At 44.7% G+C, this 19,375-nt stretch overlaps 1 protein-coding gene across 4 annotated transcripts in view; it reads right to left on the bottom strand.

Annotated features, from left to right (window-relative positions):
* The window catches only part of JMJD1C (jumonji domain containing 1C), a 159,270-nt gene that overhangs the window by 60,301 nt on the left and 79,594 nt on the right, over nt 1-19,375 (bottom strand). The window contains exon 1 of one of the 4 annotated variants that reach the window (XM_035329924.1): nt 157-271. The exons of 2 other annotated variants lie outside the window; for them this stretch is intronic. The gene's annotated coding sequence lies outside the window, so the exon portion shown is untranslated. Of the gene's footprint in view, nt 1-156; nt 272-19,375 lie in introns of those variants that run through there. One more of the 4 variants, XM_035329920.1, reaches the window with a different exon arrangement.

Below are 19,375 nucleotides of genomic sequence, written 5' to 3'. Positions count from 1 at the left end.
GGATCGACCCCCCCCCCCCCAGCTCCCGCATGGCCGGGCCCGGCCGCGGGGCGAACAAAGGAGCGCGGCCGGGAGCCCCGGGGCGCCGACGGAGGGGCCGGGGAAGGGGGCTGGGGAAGGGGGGTCCCGCGGAGCCGCCCCCCCGCCCGTACGCACCTGGCTCCGCGCCCCGCGGCGCGGCCCGGCCCGCGGGAGCTCCGCGCCCGCCTCCGCCTTTGAAAGGGCAGGGAAAATGGTGCCGCGCCGCTTCCGGGTCGGGCCGGGCCGCGCCGGGGGCGGGGACGGCGGCAGGGGAGGAGGAGAGGGAGGAGGAGGAGGAGGAGGAGGAAGGCTGGCCGCCGCCTTTGTGGGGCCGCCGCCGGGAGAAGGGGCCGGGGGCCGCGGCCGCCGTGCCTCGGGCTCTGCAGCCGGGCGCGCGGCTGCCAACGGCGAGGCGCTGAGGGGCGGCCAACGGCTGCGGAGGCGCCCCCGGAGCCGCCCCCGGCGCGGGCACGCGGAGCTGCCTCAGGAAATGGTGCCCGCGCGGCCCCTGCGCGGCCGGGCCTGGAGAGCCGGCCCGGGCTTCAGCTCACAGAGAGAGAGGGAAAAAAGCGCTGAGGAGGCCGGGCTGGAGGCACTTATTTCCTGCGAACCCTTTAAACACGCGCAGCTGTACATTTTTTATTTCATGGAAAAAATATACAGCACGGCGTCTGCCAAGAAAGTATGAGAATAATGGGAAATCAATGCATGACTACCTCTCTGTTCTCATCTTGAGTTATTCCAAATGATGTAAGCTTGGAGGTGTACTGGAATGCTATAAAATGCTGAGGTCTGAAATAATAAAGCACTTGAGTACAGCTGAGGACTGAAGCTGAAGGAGAAGGCTTGCAGCCCACTGCCGACCTTCCCCCCGTGGCTGGGTTTCTTCCCCACCAGCCCGTGACAGGGCACAGGGCAGGGACCCACGCTCCCCTTCTTGGGCCTTGGCTGCTCTCCAACCCATGCTAACACCACGCAACTGCAGAACCAGCTCCTGCTGGGAAGGGACGCCATGGGAGGCGGTTTCTCGTATTGATTTTGCCTTTTAGAGTTGTCTCCCACCTCGGCGGGCCTGCCTGCTGAGCAGCTGTGCAGGCTCCCACTGCTGCCCACAGAACAGGCGGGTGCTGAGCTTGCCTCCCCCCCGCACTGTGCTGGCCCCGGTCAGCACCAGGCCACAACTGCAGGGAAAATCCCTAAACCCGCAGCCACGCCATTTTGACCCTATTTCTTTCCAACTCTGCCTTTTCTAAGACAGGCCCTGCAAGGAGCAAGGAACAAAACGCATCCTCGTTCCTCGCTTGGGCGCCCAGTTACACCGCGTGCTCGTCCTCTGCCGCCCAGCTGCAGCAAGCCACAGGGGCTTCCACCGCCTGGGCTGCTCAGAGGGCTCGGCCCCTCCTGAAATAAAGCCTGGCTCACCAGGAGCAGCTGACGCACGGAAATACCCTGAAGTCAGATTTTGCCAAGTAGTCTAGAAATAGTATGTGTTTGTGTTGTTTTGTTTTTTTTTAATTATTTTTTTCCCCAAACTTACTTATTTCTGTAGTCACATGATCTTCAGTTTAGCTTTTAAAACACATTTTGGGTTACCTCCAAGAAGTACTGAGCATCCCAAAGATGTACTACTCCTACTTTAACCAAATTCCTAACTTTCACACGGCTTTGGGGTTTTACCATTTCTCTGAATTATGAGCGCTACCGCTAGTTTTTATGCCAGTAAAAGTGCAAACAAGTGAGTTATGCCTATTACAGAGCACAGCACATCCTTTCTACTATCACAAACTGATCAGGTTGTGGTAGCGGGGTGGTACATAGTAGGGCTGTCAAAGCAAGCAATCCTGAATAATATCTGAGACGCTGTTAAAATACAAATCACAAGACTGTCTGGAGGACAGGCAAGTTTGCCCGTTTGGACAAAGCTTTATTAATAGACTGCGACTTAGTAACAAAGAATATTAATACCCAGTGCAGCAGCACCTATTCATTACTACAGAGGGATTTTGCTAAAAATTCTCAAGTGGCACCAGCTCTGCCTGGAATACTAACCCAGCAACTGCATGTCCAAGTGCTCCGCTTAAAGGCGACCTCAGTCAAAAGCCACTAAAGGGGAAAGCACCTTCAGAGGGGATAAAAAATGGTGAAGTTGCTACCAGTGCTATTACTAAGATCGAGTACATTTATGCAACATAAAATTACATTTACATATTTATGGCCTATTATATTTTTGGCACTATGTATATTCTTAAAAAAAAGAACAACAACACAGATTTGCCATGTAAAAGCACTAATCCCCATCTTTAAACAGCAATTTTAAAAATGAGTGCCTTTAGTTAATTGTCCTGAAGCCTATGGAAAATAATTGTATCAGGTTTGGTTATGACATTTACAAAATAGCACACTTTAGAGCAGCTTATTTAATAGTCACATTATTTTAGTGGTGTTTCCAACTACTGTTTGCTTCATCTCACAATCAGGCCTGAACTCTGCCAAACAAGCCATACTATAAGCTAGCAAAACAGAGCTGCCTTTGTTCTTGGGCACTGCCAGTCCCCTATGGAACAGGCAGCGCACAGCACTGCACTCAGCAAACAATCCATGACCTTCAATTACTGTCCTGGCTCACGGCCACAGGATACATGTATTGCTGGTAACACGGCGTGCCCTATTTTGCAGATAGTCGCTAGAACCACAGATAATCATTGAAATCGATGGAGAAAGGCAAACATTCCCTTCTTAAAATCACAGTTGCAAGTTCAGCTACGGCATAGCCCTGGGCGGCTGCAGCAGCACCCCCGGGCTGAGCACGAGGCCACATGTGCGGGAAGCGCAATACTGCAGGTTTTGTATTTTTAGAGACCACACAAAAAATTCCAGGTGATGTATCGCTTCGCCTTCCTCTTCAGGAGGTTTTCGGTTTGTTTTGTTTGTTTAGAGGTGGAAAGCACATTGGCTTGCGTTGGCACAGCCTCGCAAGAGCTGCCTCCCCCCTCTCCCTTCACCCCCCCTCTTTTCTGTTTTTGTTTGGATTTTTTGGCTTCCCCCCCTCCCAGAAGCCTTTAAAAGCCGTGCGGATCCTCCGCCGAGCACATGGCCGTGCGGCGGAGGCAGGCTGGGGAGCGGAGCCGGGCATGGGGCCAGCTGCAGCCCCTGCACCCGCAGGCTGGCTGCCCGCCAGCGCCCAGCCCCGAGTCACCGGCCTTCTGCTAGGCCACCGGCACGGCACAGCCGGAGGAGACACAACAAGGGCACAGGGAAACGACAGCACGCACGCAGGCTGAGGGGGGTCTGGCTCAAGCCTGTTTTTGTTACTCGAACGCAGGGCACAGCAGAGGGATTTACCCCTAAAACACGGTCCTTCCCCACGTGTAACCCGAGAAACGCATGCGTGGGATGCTGCTGGCAAGGAAAGAACACATGTGAATGTCATGAATGAATAAATATTTAAACTTTAAAACAAACAAATGAAAGTTATTTAAATCGGCCCTCATGATTTAAATTAGCATTTCTCTACTTATCTTCTCGCTGTGCACGCTGTCCCACATTTCCCTAGCGGGGCTGGCTGCTCCGCAGTGCTGCTCCTGTGGTGTGTGAGCAGAGCTACGGGCGGTCTCGCCAACTTTCGGATTACCTATCCACAAGTGCAAACCAGCTGAGTGCAAACGGTGTGCTTCCGTGCAGAAAGCAAAGTCCAAAGGAGGAATTAGTGTGCATGAAACAATCATTACTACTCAGGCTGCAGCACAGAAAATAGAGTAACTGACATTTAGGTGCCATTTCAATTGGCAAACTCGCCTTTTTGGTTACAAAGGAGGACAAAGACTATTTGGAGACAGCCAAACATGCAAGAACTTCACCAGGCCATCCTTAGTAATTTTTCAAAATTGTGAAGCAGAAGACAACACTGCACATGGAGGAACACAAGCAACAACACAATACCCTACGCTACATATGAGTGCTAACTGTTTTTACACTTATTTAAAATTGATCCAATTTCAAATTTGGTTTCTAACCTTTGCAAAATTTTCAGCCAACTTCTGAAATCACTTTCGTCCTTGCACAGGCAACCATCAAGGCTTGTGGTGCTGCATGCATCAACGTGACTGTGCAACTTTCCCCATTACTTCATCTGACACCAGCACTGTAATCGCAGCTCTGGCAATAAGCTCTGTTTGTAAACTTTGTTATTTTTGTGGTTGAATCAGTGTCCCTGCTACAACAGACCAATAATCTTGGTAAAGGAAAAAACAGAAGCATGGCATTAAAGAAGAAAATAATAAAAGCCATTGAAGGCAATGGCATTGCCTGAGCTTTCTGATTTGCTGGAGATTGCTACCAAGGTTTAAACGATCAGCAAGCTCCAGAAACTACGCATTTTTAACATTCACAAATAAATTCAGAGATGGTTGCTTTCATTTCTCCCATTACAAGTCACAATCCTTTAAACAAATTCAACTTGCTCTTTCAGGTCTTAAGTAGGTTTTTGTTTGTTTTTACAATTGCTGTAGTTTTGTTTCCTCCTACCCCACTCGCACCTTCCACTGGCTCAGTTTCCATTCGCAGGCTGTCGCTGACATTTTTCACTACCTCGCCTCTGCATTATGCCATTTACAGACACAAACCCTTTCTGTAGGAAACCTACAGAACTGGGCTCTAATGCCAGATTTATGATTTACATCCAGAGACAAAATACTGAGCAGTTTCTCGCACTTCCCTTTGTGGATGTCTGTCATCTCAAGCCGGGTGCTGCTGTAGCAGACTTGTGCTTTCCTATTCCCTCTCTCTCCGTTAGCTGAACAAAAGTGCCATGACCTTGCCACTCAAGTCCAGTAACATCAGCGTCATCTTTAAGCGTGTGACCTCCTCTTGCTCAGTGTTGGGTCCAGATTACATGAAACTCTTGCAGAGCTTATAAAACATTATTATTTTTTTTTACCCATTCCCACAGTTAGAAGCACCAACCCATACAATCTGATTACTCAAGCCTCTGCTCCTCTGGCCTTAATTAACGCCACGTGCCCCACTCAGACCTGCCCAAATGCTGCCACAGCCACCTCCAGCCCACCAAGCCCACTATTTGCCCTCCCTCCCCAGCAGTCCCATCGCATCAAACCGTGCCTTTGGAAGCGGTGTCTCCTGATCCTACTAATGCTCATTTATCAATTTTGAGAACAGCTTACTGGCAGCACTTGCAGAGCTGATTCATTAACATCTTTCAGTTTTCTCCTTAAAAGTCTTTCCTGCTGTAATGACCTCTAAAACCTTGACAATGCCTTGGCCACTGCTTTACAGAAGCCTCATCTTCCCTCATAAGCAATGCCTGTTTCCCACCTGCCTGGCTACATATGTTTTCTGCTCCTGACTTACTCAGGCATTTTAACTCTTTTGAGAAAAGAGCCCTTTTCATACCACGTTCATTCTACAATTCATTGCACAATGAAATCCTGGTCTTTCATACGGGTTTCCAGGTGCCATGGTAACGTGCCACAACGGTAATTAACCTTGGGACTGGATTCTGTCTTCCACAAAGCAAGCACAACAGTTTCAGGATCATAATGTTCTTACCCACACTCCTTCTGCAATATTCATCAAACCCTTTTTAACTTGGGTGCCATCCATGTTTTTCAGTATTCACACTTCTTCAGCCTTCTTGTTTCCCTCACAATAATGCCAAACTCCCTCCAGCTCATTTCTTGGCTTTATTCTCTTCTTCCAACCCCATCACCAACATTCACAACATTCTTGCATCCTTTCCCCCCGAACTTACTGGCTGTAATGTTCACTTACAGGGCCTCCCTCCAGCCGCACCTCCAGCAAAACAACCCGACCTAGCACTCCAGAGCTGGGCTTCTGACACGCGCTGAATTGCTGCTCGTCTGATTCAGCATCCGGCACTGCCTCTCATACTTCCCACTAGCTGAAGTCCATTACAGGGCTGGCCTCCACCTTTCACCCTCCCACTGCTTCCTGCCTCCTCTCATACTTAATTCCCAAGTGCTTCTTTGAAGTGCATCGCGCTTCCTGAGAGTCACCCGAGCTACCAGTCAGAGGCTCCCTCTCTGTTTTTCTCCCTGGAGCCACCTACCTGCCTCACCTTCTTCCATCTCACCCCCTACATCCTCGTTAACGTCAGCTTCCAGAGCAGTACTTTTTCCCCCAGTTGTGCTGTTTTTTCAGTTGTGCCCCGCCGCTCCCTCTGTCCTTCCCTCCCAAAGCCTAAGGCACACCACTGACCAGCTCAGCCAGCTTCCTCCCTCTGACCTGGGCTGTATTCCAGTTTGCATTTTTTTTTTTTTTTTGCTCTTCTCCAAAACAACTTGGGGGGCACCCTTGTGACATAAAAGCCAGCTTCCCACTGCAGTGCCAGCTCTCTGACCGCTCAGGCTGCCAGCAGCCCCTCTGGCCCAGGGCCCTCTTTTGGGAACGGGCTGCGGGCTCCAGCCCTGGGTGCTCCCAAAGGCAGCACGGCTCTGAGGGCGCCTCACTCCTGGCATCCCTCCTCCTGTTATGCAGCGCTGAGAGCACACCCGTGCTGATATTTTCCATTCCCCCAGTCTTACAGCAGTATCCAAGCAACTCTTGTAACAGCAAATGCTCCCCAGGAGGCTGACGCCACACCCAGGACACGCAACGTATTTTGACATCACGCTATAAAATGGTCACTTGAGCCGGCCCTAACAGCTCTGTTAGGCAGAAAGTCTCCGCAGGGAGAGGAATTGGCTCCTGAAACATAGCTGGGATGGGAAAAAAAGGTATTTTCAATGGGAGCTCCTATTTGGAGCTGTCTGGGATAACAAAAGCCTCAAAAGCGCACAAAACATGAACGTAAGAATCTCAAAAACAAGCTCAAGAACAGAGAGCAGGATTTCAGAAGAACACGTCCTTCAGAAGCTATGAGAGGGAAAGACCTGCTTTGGGTTATCACGTGAAACAAGCTGTTACACAGAAATTCAGATTCAGATTCAGTTGCTAAGAAGCCAAAGACTCCTTACCAAGGCCACCCCTTCCCCCTCACTCTCCTTTACTGACAGCCGTGTGTTTCACTGTTAGAAGAATAAGAGCTGTGGAAGCAGCACGTTTGCAATACATTCAGAAGGGTGTTGGCTTTTTTTGGGGGTAGTACTACTGTGAAGGCTACAACTTCTACTCCCTCTTCCTTCCCTACCTCCCCTGTCTCCACAGGATCACAAATCGCATTTACCAGTTCCTTACTTTCCATCTGGCCATCTCAGGATTCCCTTAATGGGGAACGGCCACTGGAGGTGGGCATGGATTGCTCTGGCTTTGGAACCGCTGCCTGTGCTCTTTGAGTTCCAGCTTTCTGGGAGCAAGGTCGCACTTGGACATCTCTCTGTTTTGCAACACTTCTTTTTTCCTTTTGATATCCTAAACGTGGACACAAAGTATAACAGTATCTTGACAGTAACATTTTCCTATTTCTAAACACTGAGATTTAAATTTTTAGCCTCACAGACACAGAGCGTTTCAGTTACCTTTGTAAAATGTTCCACCTCGCTGAGACAACACTCTAGTCCATACTCCTCAATAAAAATACCAGACGATTCATCTCACCTTCACGAGCCATGGAACCAAGGAGAGATACAATCTAGTTTTGGACTATAATCAGAAACATCTTTTAACCTTTTAAAGCAGTATTTTTCCTGCTATGTCTGTTCTATAATAATGTTGTGACTGTGTCAGAATTCCTACGCTGACACGCAGCTGTCAGTTCACTGCTTTGATGCCTGACTATGCAGCATAGAAGGTTTGGGAGAACCTCTCAAAGAGGAAATTTATTTCTTTCAGGACAAATTATAAGCATAAACCACCAAGATGTCAAGGTTAAAAGTTTACACTTGCTAATAAACAGTCTAACGGATAGATAGGGTTTCAGTCAATATATGCCTGCATCAGAATAATGATGAAATATGTTGAAATAAACACCAGCATTATCTAGTTAAAAAAAAAAAAAAAAGAAAAAAGAAAATAACCTAGATATCATATTGGACTACCCCCTCCCCCTGTGTTATTTTTAGATTCTCACATCTGCCCTCGTACACGCTCATCCAGCAACAACCTTGATGGACAAACACTCTCTTTTCTTTCAGGAAAACACAGGACAGATGGTGTTGAAACTATTTCTCCCTGAGATAACAAGTTTTCCATTTTTTATAAATTCACTCATCTTCAAACTGTGACAGCTGTGAGCTTAAAGATAAAATCAAAATGATCCAGATCTTGTTCATCTCCTTTCTCTAGGGTCTCTCAAAGGTCACACGAGTGTGTCTCACTTAAGTTTCCCACTAAAAGGGCAATGCACTTCTTTTGCAAGTCCAAACAGACTGGTTAGCAGAAAGAAGCTATATAACCCTTTGTGCGTTTGTTTGTTTGTTTGGGGGGGGTCAGTTTTTTTCCTAATTTGTGTCTCAGGCCTGCATTGTAAATTCAGAATCTTGAGGATCCATTTGTGTAGGGTATCAGACAGCACTTACCTCTGACACCTATTTATAGTACTAATTGCATTCCCTCGCTCCTCCTATAGCAGCATACATGGCAATGTTTCTATCCCACACCGAGTACTCCCGCCTAGTCTTCTTGTCCGATTGTAGTTCCACACCCTGGTTATCCTCACAGGCCTCCCATGTATCCTTTCAAGTTTGATTTTCTCTTCCAGCACGGCTGACAGAATTATACATGTTATTTTGAAAACCAGTCTTGGGGCAGTTGTACGGGGACAATGGCACACCTCTATTCCAGGAACACATCTCGTGCACCCAGCATCACACCTGCGATCTGGGAGTCCGGCAGCAGGCTCGCAGGCCTCCCCTGCCTGACCAGAAGGGCCAGACCTTCACCGAGCCGGGGCTTCCAGTGCATAAGCTCTCATCTATGCTTGCCATCTGCTCCTAAATGCACGACTTGGTTTTATACAGCAACATTTTGTTCCCCTTCTATTACTTCATTTCTCAAGGACATTCTATTTTAGTTGCATAAAAAAGCCCTCATCCTCTGCGTGAAGGGATCCTCCTATTTTGTACCATCTGCAGAGTGAATCAAATGTAATCAATTAGTCCAAACATTTTAGTGAAAACACTAAGCAAGTCATTCCCAAAATGTGCGAACAGCAATTGGTCGCCAGACCTATTTCACCACTACACAGCTCCACCTATTTCAACACTACATAGCTAATGTCTTGTAAGCTAATTCCTATCTCAGTTACTGTTCACACTACTAATCCCCATCTTCCTCTGATTGTTCATCACTTGCCATATTGTGGAATGCATTACAGAAGTCATGATGAATGATATTAATCACATTTTCTTGCCTCAGAACAAAGGCAACCAGCTTTTTTGTTCAAGTGGGTCCATGATACAGCTTTTCAAGTTGCTGATGACAAGAACAGCCCATGATTAGGGGGAAGGGGAGGAAATACACAGCAGATATAATCAGTCTATTAGTAAGCACGTAAAAGAAAACAAAGTGAAGAGTAAAAACCATCAAGAATTCAAAAAGAATAAAATAATCTCAAAGCAAATATCCTTTTTGAAGAGAAGAGCGGAGCTGAGAAGCAGATCTTTTCACACCATCTCCTGCAACGTTCACGTATGCAAACTGAAGAGATTAGACCCAAACGAAACCACAGCAACGTGGGTGCACATCACGAATAAAAAGCGTTGAGCAAACATCACTAGCTCAGTGTCAAAATATGTATCTAGAACAGAGCTCCCAAAGTCACCTACACTGGGGCTGCTCTTATTTGCTATTTTCATTAGTAACCCAGATGATAGAACACAGACTACATTTATTAAATTGACAAACAACCAGCTTGGTGGGACTGCAAATTATACTGAAGGACAAAAAGACAAACTGGAAAAGGGTCTGAGAAAAAAAAAAAAATGAAAAGGCAAAGCATTGCACGTAAGCAGGAGCAGCCACCTGGAGAACAGAGCAGTGAATGACTGGCTAAGGAGGAATTTCATACAGAGACAGGTTGTGTTCAATTCACGAGCTCCTCCGAATTAGCAGTACAATATTGTAAAAGTGCAAACCCAGTACTGGAACATACGAATGTTAGTACGACCTGTCTTCAGCATTCATGAAGCCTCAGTTTAGTGCCACAAAATGAGTTTCGGACATTGCTCTTCAGGCCAGGTACGTGTTCCAAAGGGAGCAATAAAACTGATGAATACAGACTGAAGAGACTGGGAGGGGAAAAAGCACAGGGTGTGTCTTCACATATGAAAACAGGATGCTACAAGGAATAATTTCTTAATCTCTACAGCAGACACAACAAGTTCCAACAGCCTTAATTTAGATTAGATGATCTCAAGGTCTTTTTCAGTCTTATGATTGCAGAGTATCTGCAGGGTCACTTAGGCCTCACAAATAAAATAGCATTTAGAAACACATGCCCAAATTAATGCGATATTTAAGGCCGCTTTTATTAAGCCGCCTCCCTCTTGGCTCAGCTTCTCTGACCACCACCTCCTTCGTGGCTTCTCTCAACAGCCACACACGGCTGTCCTTTGGGGGCTGCAATGCAGAAGGACCCTATTCCCTGGCAGAAATACTCTGGCACTTTCCAAGAGTTTTGAGGTACCAGCTTCTCCCTGCTCTAATCCCATCCTTGGACTCCCACCGATAGAGCTGAATGAGAAGACCTACCTGCAGAGCTTGGGAAAGGTTTTGGCAGATCATGCCTGACACGAGGGTCACAGGCTGGCCTTCCTTATCTAGAGAATTTATTCTGCTGAATGGAAGGTACCGGGCCACTAACAATCTCTCCTTGAAAGAGTTATATTGTATTTTACTCCATTTTCTGTAATCTCCCAAGTCCTTGGTTATTCTTTCGTTCAAAAACGCCTTCCAAAGCTTTACATGTTTACACAGAGGGCAGACTGACAGTCTTTCAACTGCCTGCATAATTCTTCCCTTCCCCCTCCTTATGTAGGGAATGCTTTCTCCAATCACTGGTACCACCCTGAAGGAAAGATTAGCTAAAATGGTTACAATCAGGACTAAATCTTTCCTAATTCTGAGATGGAAACTTCTGAGTATTTTATGATCCTTAAGTTCCTCCTTCTGGTGGTACTAATTTCCATTCTCTTCTTCTCATTATGTCTTGCCTTTTCCTCCATAGCTGTCATCACCCTTAATGAAAATTGAGCCAAAAATATTAAATGTTTTATATTTTAGTTGTGCTTTATCATTATTCTCTACCCTTCTCACCATACAAAAGCTTATTCATTTTGTTTTCACATCATTTGCAACATCAAGTTCAGCTTTTAGAAACAAAGATGTAAAAATTAAAGTCTGTGGGTTTCTTTGTTTGTTTTTGTTTTTGTTTTTTTTTCCTCCCCTGTTTATCAGAGGCTTCCTGCATTAGTCTTACTGGACATCTTCAGTCTGGCTGTTCATCCATTCTGGTCTGCACATCACATTCAGTTTCCAGACAAGCTGTAAGTATCCCTGACTTGAAAATACTGAGTCCTTGGGCTCCTTACAATTGTGGTCATTTTTTCCTTGTTTAACTTTGCCACTAAGATTCAAAACTCAAATTCCAACCGACTTTCATTTATTTCCTCCATGCTTTTTACTCTGAGCCGACCCACCATTCCTCGGGGTGCAATTTCAGGTTCCACCCAGCCTGGCTGCTGTCGATGGCCACTGAGCAGGATGGCCGGGGGCCCTGGGGCTGGCCCCGCAGAGCTCCCCGGCGGACTCTGGCTCTCAGTCACCTTGCTGGCGTAACTCATGTCTTGGCTGCACGACTGCTGGGATCAGCTAGGCAGAGGCAAGAGCAGTGAAGCCAGCCTTTTCAGCAGCTGATTAAGCATAAAGTGAAACTGAATCCTCAATCCAAAATGATTTTCCAGAGTAACTTTACTGCTTTTCAAAATGAAGTCTGAAGTAGCAACGATTGCCTGTTGGTTCAGGGACGAGTTTAAGAAACCTGCCAGCAATCACATCCAGGAATACCTCGGCCCTATCATTTCTTCTCTAATCTGTACCTGGGAACGTAAACCACCTCCTAACAAGCAGTATTTATCTAACAACACTACAGAGATCGCTATCCCTATTCAAGTCTAACCCTGGGGCTAATAACAGATTCTTTACTCCCTCTGTCATCTTTCTCCAAACTGATTTTGAGCCAAACTGATTTTGGTCTGTCCTTTTTACACCGAGACATTTTTTCTCGTCTACCATATAATTACTACTGCACAACTTTTGCTTTTGATCAGCTATTTCTGAACAGCACAAAGCACCTTGATACATATAGTCCGATCACTAACAGCATTTTACCATACTTCTGATACTCAGCATTTTATCCTAAACTCTATCAGAAGCTCAAATGCCTCCATTTGTTGTCCAGGGTCTCTATATGTATACCAAACATTTCAGTTGTTTCTTAGTAACCACATCCTATTATCCAGTCAAAATCTTTCCCTAGCTGCAATGCCTGACTGTCATTTTCCTTAACCGTGGAGCTCTTTCTCTTCTCCATGAGTACCAGCCTTCTACCCGCTGGCACCTCTCCATACACCAAGACAGAAACAAGGGTTTACCTGACAGCTCCCTGCTGGGAGCTAAAGACTGCATGGAAGTCGCATGGGTTGAGCAAAGCTTTTTTACTGACAGGGAGGTTCCCAGCCATCACACTCACCGTCTTCTCTAAAGGCAACTTTATGGTGTAGTTTTGGGTAGAGCCTGGCTGTGAGAGTGGTCTCCTCAGGGCTCTCCTCCCTCCCAAGGACCAGAATCCCACTTAAGATCACCAGAAGATCTACTTTATGTCTTCCAGTATGGTTTGCACATCCACCATGGCAGAAAATTTGCTGTCATTTATCCTATCATGAATGCTAATGATGAAGTCTTTCCTTCCCACTCCCACTCAAATCCCTTCAGGATCTTTCTCAGCTTTCTCATTCTTCCTTATCTCCTCATTCAGCAACATCAAAAGTCCCACCAAGCCGCCTGCTACTCCCCAGCCACAGGAGCATTCTCTTAATTCCTGGATCTGGTTTAAGTGCCAGCATCATCTCCGGTTGCATCTTGAGCCTCCCCCTACTTTCTTATTTTTTTCCTTCCACTTTTCAGCTCTATTAGTGATTTCATGCGTACTATATTTAGTCATCTTTATTAAATCTGCCATTCTTCAGGTTTCCTCCACTGTTCCCTTGATTATAACTGTCATCCCTTCCATGTCCTTGCCTTCAAGAAGGACGCACACTGAACTCCCTTGATATATTCACCAGTTACACAGCAACTACTTTATCAGCTGCTTGACTTTTGAAACCTTTTGTCTGAAGCGGTTTGAACCCTTCAATTACTTTAGCTGGGATTAGCAGCAGGAATCAATTTCATATTCAAGTTCAAATGCTGTTGGTAAATTACATCCCAATCAAACCCCCTGAGAAGATGCACTCCTGCACTGGCCCTCAAGAAACAGACCTGGCTTTTTTTCTCTCTCCCTGCAAAGGGGTCCTGTGCTGCCTCTGTTGACCTTTGCTAAAACCTCAGCGCTTGATAACAAACTACATGTGTCAAAGATGTTTTGGCTATGCCTGGGGAAGTCTATCCAAATTTGGCAGTTAGAGGCCGCTGGAAAAAGAAAAAAAAACACATTTGAGTTTACAGATGTTTAACTGAGAAATGCTAGTGAGGGGCTGCCTCCTCTCCTTGCAGACACTGCTCCTGAGCAGCGAGGCTTGTCTCGGAGATCAGAGCACTGAGTATCACACACTGCCCTCATCCAGCATGAAAGGAGTAAGCTGAGGAGAAGGCACAGGGGACAGGAAAAAAACTGCGAGAAGGACGAGGAGGAGTAAATGGGGACAAGAGCTGGTACTGCATTAATGAGAACAGAAAGCTCTGCGCGCTGCCACCACGGCGCCTCCTGGAACTTGGAACCGCACCTAGAAATCCCATGTGGCATCCCTCTGTTTTCTGCAGAGATGACTTTCATGCTTTTTTTGTACCTGGGCCACAAAACCAACCAGCCAATTGGTGTGGAAAAAAAAAAAAAAAAAAAAAAAAAAAAAAAAAAAAAAAAAAGCTTAGCTCTGTAAAACACAGTAACCGATAAGCACAGGGACCAAGCTGCTCTCTCCTTACCTCCTCTCCATCACCCAATACAGTCCTGTTAGGGAACACCCCTCCCCAAGCAGAGCAAAGGAGTGGCGCTTGACTTCCCAAAAGTACTGCCTGTGCTGCATAAGAGCAACAGAGAAACCACGAAACCAGACGTGCCCCCTCTGCACCCTCCCCACACACTATTGTTTCACACCTTCCACCCTTCTCTGGCCTGCGTGGCACATCAATACTTTCACCATTTGCAAGATACAGCACACTGTAGGTGAGGACCGGCCTTTTTTCTGCCTTTCGACTTAGTATAGCTACTGTACATTTTATTATTCTCCCAGTCGTTCAACTTTTTGTACCAGTATTTCAATTCACTTCTGAAATTAAACTCTTCTGGTTCGCCCTAACAAACCACGCAAAGCTGATCCAAAACAACGAATAGATCAGGCAGCAGCAACAAAGTTAGGACAAGTTTTGTTGTTTCTTTCCTCCCATCCACTTAAGGTATCTTCAAGTTCCACTTATTCAATATATAAAGCAAGCCATGGGTGGAAAATTAAAAACGAAGCTTCCTTTTATATTATCATTTCTGAAAAATGATTTTAAGAACTTTATTCCCTCCCCCACAGCAACAAGAGAAAGCTTCCCATGAGTTAGGTACTGAGGGAACAAAGGAGTAGCTCTCTCTGGCAGGTTTTTATTTTTCTGTAAAAGAGACTTCTTTCAGAGCGAGACCCACAAATGGAGCTAGACAACAGGGCAAGCACTAAATCTCCAGGACACTTTTTTCTCTCTATTTCATAGCTCTGTAACACTGCACAGTAAATTACTTTAGGAGAATCTATAAAATGAACGACCTATTTCTGGTCCAAAATCCCAGCTGTGAATCACACAGTCATTTAGCCTACAAAAAGCAAATATCATAAAGTCCCACCCACCCTCCCCCCCAAAAAAAGTGCAGCTACTTTGCAATGAATATTCAAGATAAGAAATCCGAGAAAGAAGTACAACTACTTTTAGGGCTCTTTTTTTTACCCTATATATATATATAAAACACTCCAGTTTACCTGCACAGGAGTGTTTCAATTCTCTCTCCCAGGCATTATTCAGTTTCCCAAAAAGAAAAGGGGGTTAAGAAAAATACATCCACATATATGAGTTTATTTCAGCACAACACGCTTTGTATTAAGTAGCTACAACAGTGGCTTTAATGAAAGCTTACATATTTGTCTGGTTTAGTGAGGTGGAATAGAATTATTCTGCCTGTGGAAGACACCTCAAACTCAAATGTACTTATACAAACTGCACCTTCACCCCCATCTGCAAGTTCTTCTTTGACTTCAGGCTAAAAGATGACTTAAGAAACGTACCAATGGACTTCGGAAATAAATATCTCATCAACATAATGAGGAAGAAATAGACGACTACTTGTCATAGCAAGAATCTAAATTAGGTTTCTATATTTAGAGCACCACCTTTCTTTTGAGGACGGTAATATACTGCAGTTGAAGGGCAAGAGAATTTGACCAAAGTTGGTGGAGTAGCTCCTGAACGCGAGTACAGGTGGCAAAAGACTGTAAAGTGAAATAAATTTATATGTAATGACTAGAATTGTCAAATGTAATTATAACACCAAAATTAAAACTGATCTTGTAGAAGATGGGAGGCATACGAAATTTGAAAGTGACGTTTAACTAGTTAAGTTCTAGATCTTTAAAGAAATTAAAAGGACAAAGCTATTCATTCCATTATGAACTTTTTATTTATGACCTGTCAAATAGAAATGAATTAAAACATGATAATGACACCAGATATCTGTTATAGTAGTAGTGTCGTAGTTATTAAGATCTACAGATGAAGATTGACACATCTATTTCAGAACAGAAGAAGAATTTGCATTATTAAAGCTTAGTGGTTTAATTCCTTCTACATCTGTCAATGCAGTAAAATACATTAACTCTTCCACAAGCCTTATTCCACCTATTATTTTACAGAAATGTTGAGGATTCTTTTTCCATTGCGTATGTATATTTTTCCTAACCCTCGGTTACTCCTTTGCTTTTGGTCGTTGACAGAGACTTTACAAAACTGATTGTCTGTAAGTGAAACACAGTATTTTAAAGGAAACCCTTGGAATGAAAATTATTCCTACTTCATTTTTGTCTTTCATTTGGTCTCGTTCTCTTTGTCATAGAAATGCTCCTAGTCTGCAGTTATTAAAAATAGTCAAGGTGACCCTAACTCATTTATTTAGTATCTACAACACCCAGCAACTCCAGATGTTCTATTCCAAATATATCCAATACATTTTCATTTCAATTTTAACTAGATGTCACATACTCTAGGCCAGATAAATAGAAAAAATGCAACTTGTTGAGCAAAGCTGCAGTATCCAAAACGACTGCACTGTGCCAACTGGGATGGACTTAATATTAGAAACTTCGACTCATACATATGCAGAAGGAAGGTAAGAAGTAATAATATAAAAGATAACGAATTCACCACAAGACTGGTATATGACTATTAATTAGGCAAAAAAAAAGTAATTCCCTATAGTATCCAACATGTATGCAATCTTAACACTTGACCATGAAGAGGAACTGAGCCGTTACCTAGGTGTTTAAACATTTAACAGCACATTGGCAAGTTACTGAAATACTCCTCTGGCTTCTTTCTAAGCCTCCCTGCCAACTCTAATTTCAGCCTACATTCTTTCAGCCATCATTATTTACAGGAAAAATGAAACCCGTTCTTTTTGTCCTCCAGTCTGGTAACACCTTGCAGCTCTACTTCGTACACGTAAACACCTACAGCTTTGTCTCTTTCTAAGGGACAAAAAGGCTTTCTCTATGATGCACGGGCACATCTCACCGAACTCTAATTGTAATTGCTTTAATAATACAAAATACTTACTGTATTGGTGTTGGCATTCTGCAGCACGAGCTAGCTTTTCCAAACAGAGAACTCTAACATGAGGCTAAGATCTATGCTTCAAGAGCCAAAGTAGCTCGATGAGGACAGGAAAGAGGAAAAAAAAAAAAAAAAAAAAAAAACACATTATTGGAAAGTTTGCTGAGGAGGCCTCGTGCCCCATAAGGAAGACTGCAACCTGGCATTCAGCAAGAGCACAGCAGGATGCTGGGGGCAGAGGCATGGCTGCGCTTTTCCCCCCCGCACCGCTCCATAGCCAGGAGGCTGGTAAGCAGGAGGCAGGCAGCCCACCCGACGACCCCTTTCTCCCTGCACCCTCCCCGAGGGCACGATGGCCATTTACAGGCCCATTCGGTGCAGCTCTGGCAGTGCAAGGAATTCACTTGGCTTTTTATGGTTCTTCTTCCCTCAGTATTTTTGAAACAACTCTCATTCAAGAGGAGGGCACTCCATATGAAAGGTTGATGTCGATAAATGCTTCCTAAGAGACGCAGCTCAGAGAAATGTACTTTAATACATTTTAATTGCATATCATTTTAGGAATTATAAAGCAAGGACAAAGATTTGAATTTCAGCTGGCTGATCAATGAATTCAACACAGGTTACTAGGAGCACTCCAACAGGATCCTGCATTATTTGCAAAACAACCATTTAAGCATTGACTTGAGAGCCTCCTTTCCTGCCCCCTGGGATGGCTGGGGGGAACGATGGTTGAATTAACAGAGCAAAATGCCACCCATTTCTTCCTTTTAGTGAAATTTGTTGAAAGACTTTAGAGAGAGGAAAAAAGCAGGCAAATAAATGAGATTACACAGAGACAGCACGCTTATCTTTCCTGTCACTGGTAACATCTCCTTTGCTCATTTTAGCAGCTACTAGAAAGGATAAGCTTCTCCCTTGAGACTGAGTAACGTGTGTAACACCTCCTACAATATAGGCCACTCCTCCTTTAGCTTAAGGAAGAGGAGCTTAATAGAAGAAGGTGATCGACTCTGTATTCTTGGACATGTACAGAGCTGGGATTCCTTCAGGTTTTATCTATTAGCAAAGCGTTCCTGCTAACACACTGAACGTAACTCCTGTTACATGCCAGCCTCTGAGGCTGACGTTGACCAAACCACTTGTTAGCTGTTCTGCCCATTGCACAACGGGGCAGGGGAGCAGTGAGTACAGACTTCTGAAAAGGGAAGCCCAGTTTCAAGATCCTCTTACGTCTGCTTCAGAGATGTTTCATTCCTCCTGACCCCACTTTAGGACCCTGAACCTCTCTCTCCTCCTCAAGGAAAGGAACCGCACCAAGCAGCCTCTGGGTGAAGGTTTCCATGAGACTTCTCTGTGGTTTAACAACAGTTTATCTTCCAAAAAAGTCTATTTCTGTGGCTACGTTGACCATCTAACAACGGCTGATGGTCTAAACCAGACTGGTTTAGAAGCTTAAATAGACTTCTCTGTTGGAAACTAAAGGTCTTTCTACCTCTACTATATTATTACAGCCGACTGAGGGAGAAAAGAAGCCAAAAAAAAAAATGAATTAGAACAATGAATATTATTCTCCATAGCAGAAGGTACTGATTTTAGATGGCGTCAACCATCAAATCTGAATTATGTACAGACTTCAGTGAAGGATGGCATTTAATCCAGAGAAGAGAGATTTTAGACCAACTCGTACAAACTGATTTCCCAAGGGTAGTCTGTTTTGACAACAGTTACCACACTGGGACATCTGAAATTACTACAGTCTTTCCCACACTGAAAGCGGAGCCTAGATGACCATCGATATCTGAAATATTAATATTTCTTAATTAAATACTCCTATGTTCATATTTACAAAGAAAGGGGGTTGAAATGGAACCAATCAAAACTTAGTGAACTTCTGAAAGCATTAGTTTTACACTGTGCAGAATATCCCTGGGCCTGTTACATGAATAGAAAAGGCTTATTGTGTTATAGTGTCAAGTTAGCTAGCTAAAAATTCATGTATGTAAATGATTTGTTTTCCCCTAACAGATTACAAAAAAGCATTAAATAAGATCAGATGCTTCTCCAAAAAGCATGCCTGAGAAAAGATCTGTTCCTATACTAAGAACTCAACTAAAACAGGTCTGGTGAAGAGTGACCAAAATATTTTTTTTTGCAGATACTCTTTAAGCTTAAAGCCCTTGTAAATATATGTGTGATATAAATTAGAAAGAAACTAACTTCTGCCTCAGATTATTTAACTGCAAGTGATTTAACATACTTGTGGCTCATCGGTACAAGCCTGTTCATGAAATTCATCTCTTAACATAAAGGTAGAGGAAGCAGACGATAGATGCATTCACTGCATTCACCTCTGTTCAGA

The sequence above is a fragment of the Oxyura jamaicensis genome, chromosome 6 (assembly GCF_011077185.1).
Source record: "Oxyura jamaicensis isolate SHBP4307 breed ruddy duck chromosome 6, BPBGC_Ojam_1.0, whole genome shotgun sequence".
Classification (NCBI taxonomy): domain Eukaryota; kingdom Metazoa; phylum Chordata; class Aves; order Anseriformes; family Anatidae; genus Oxyura; species Oxyura jamaicensis.
This window is presented reverse-complemented; position numbering and strand designations above follow the sequence as displayed.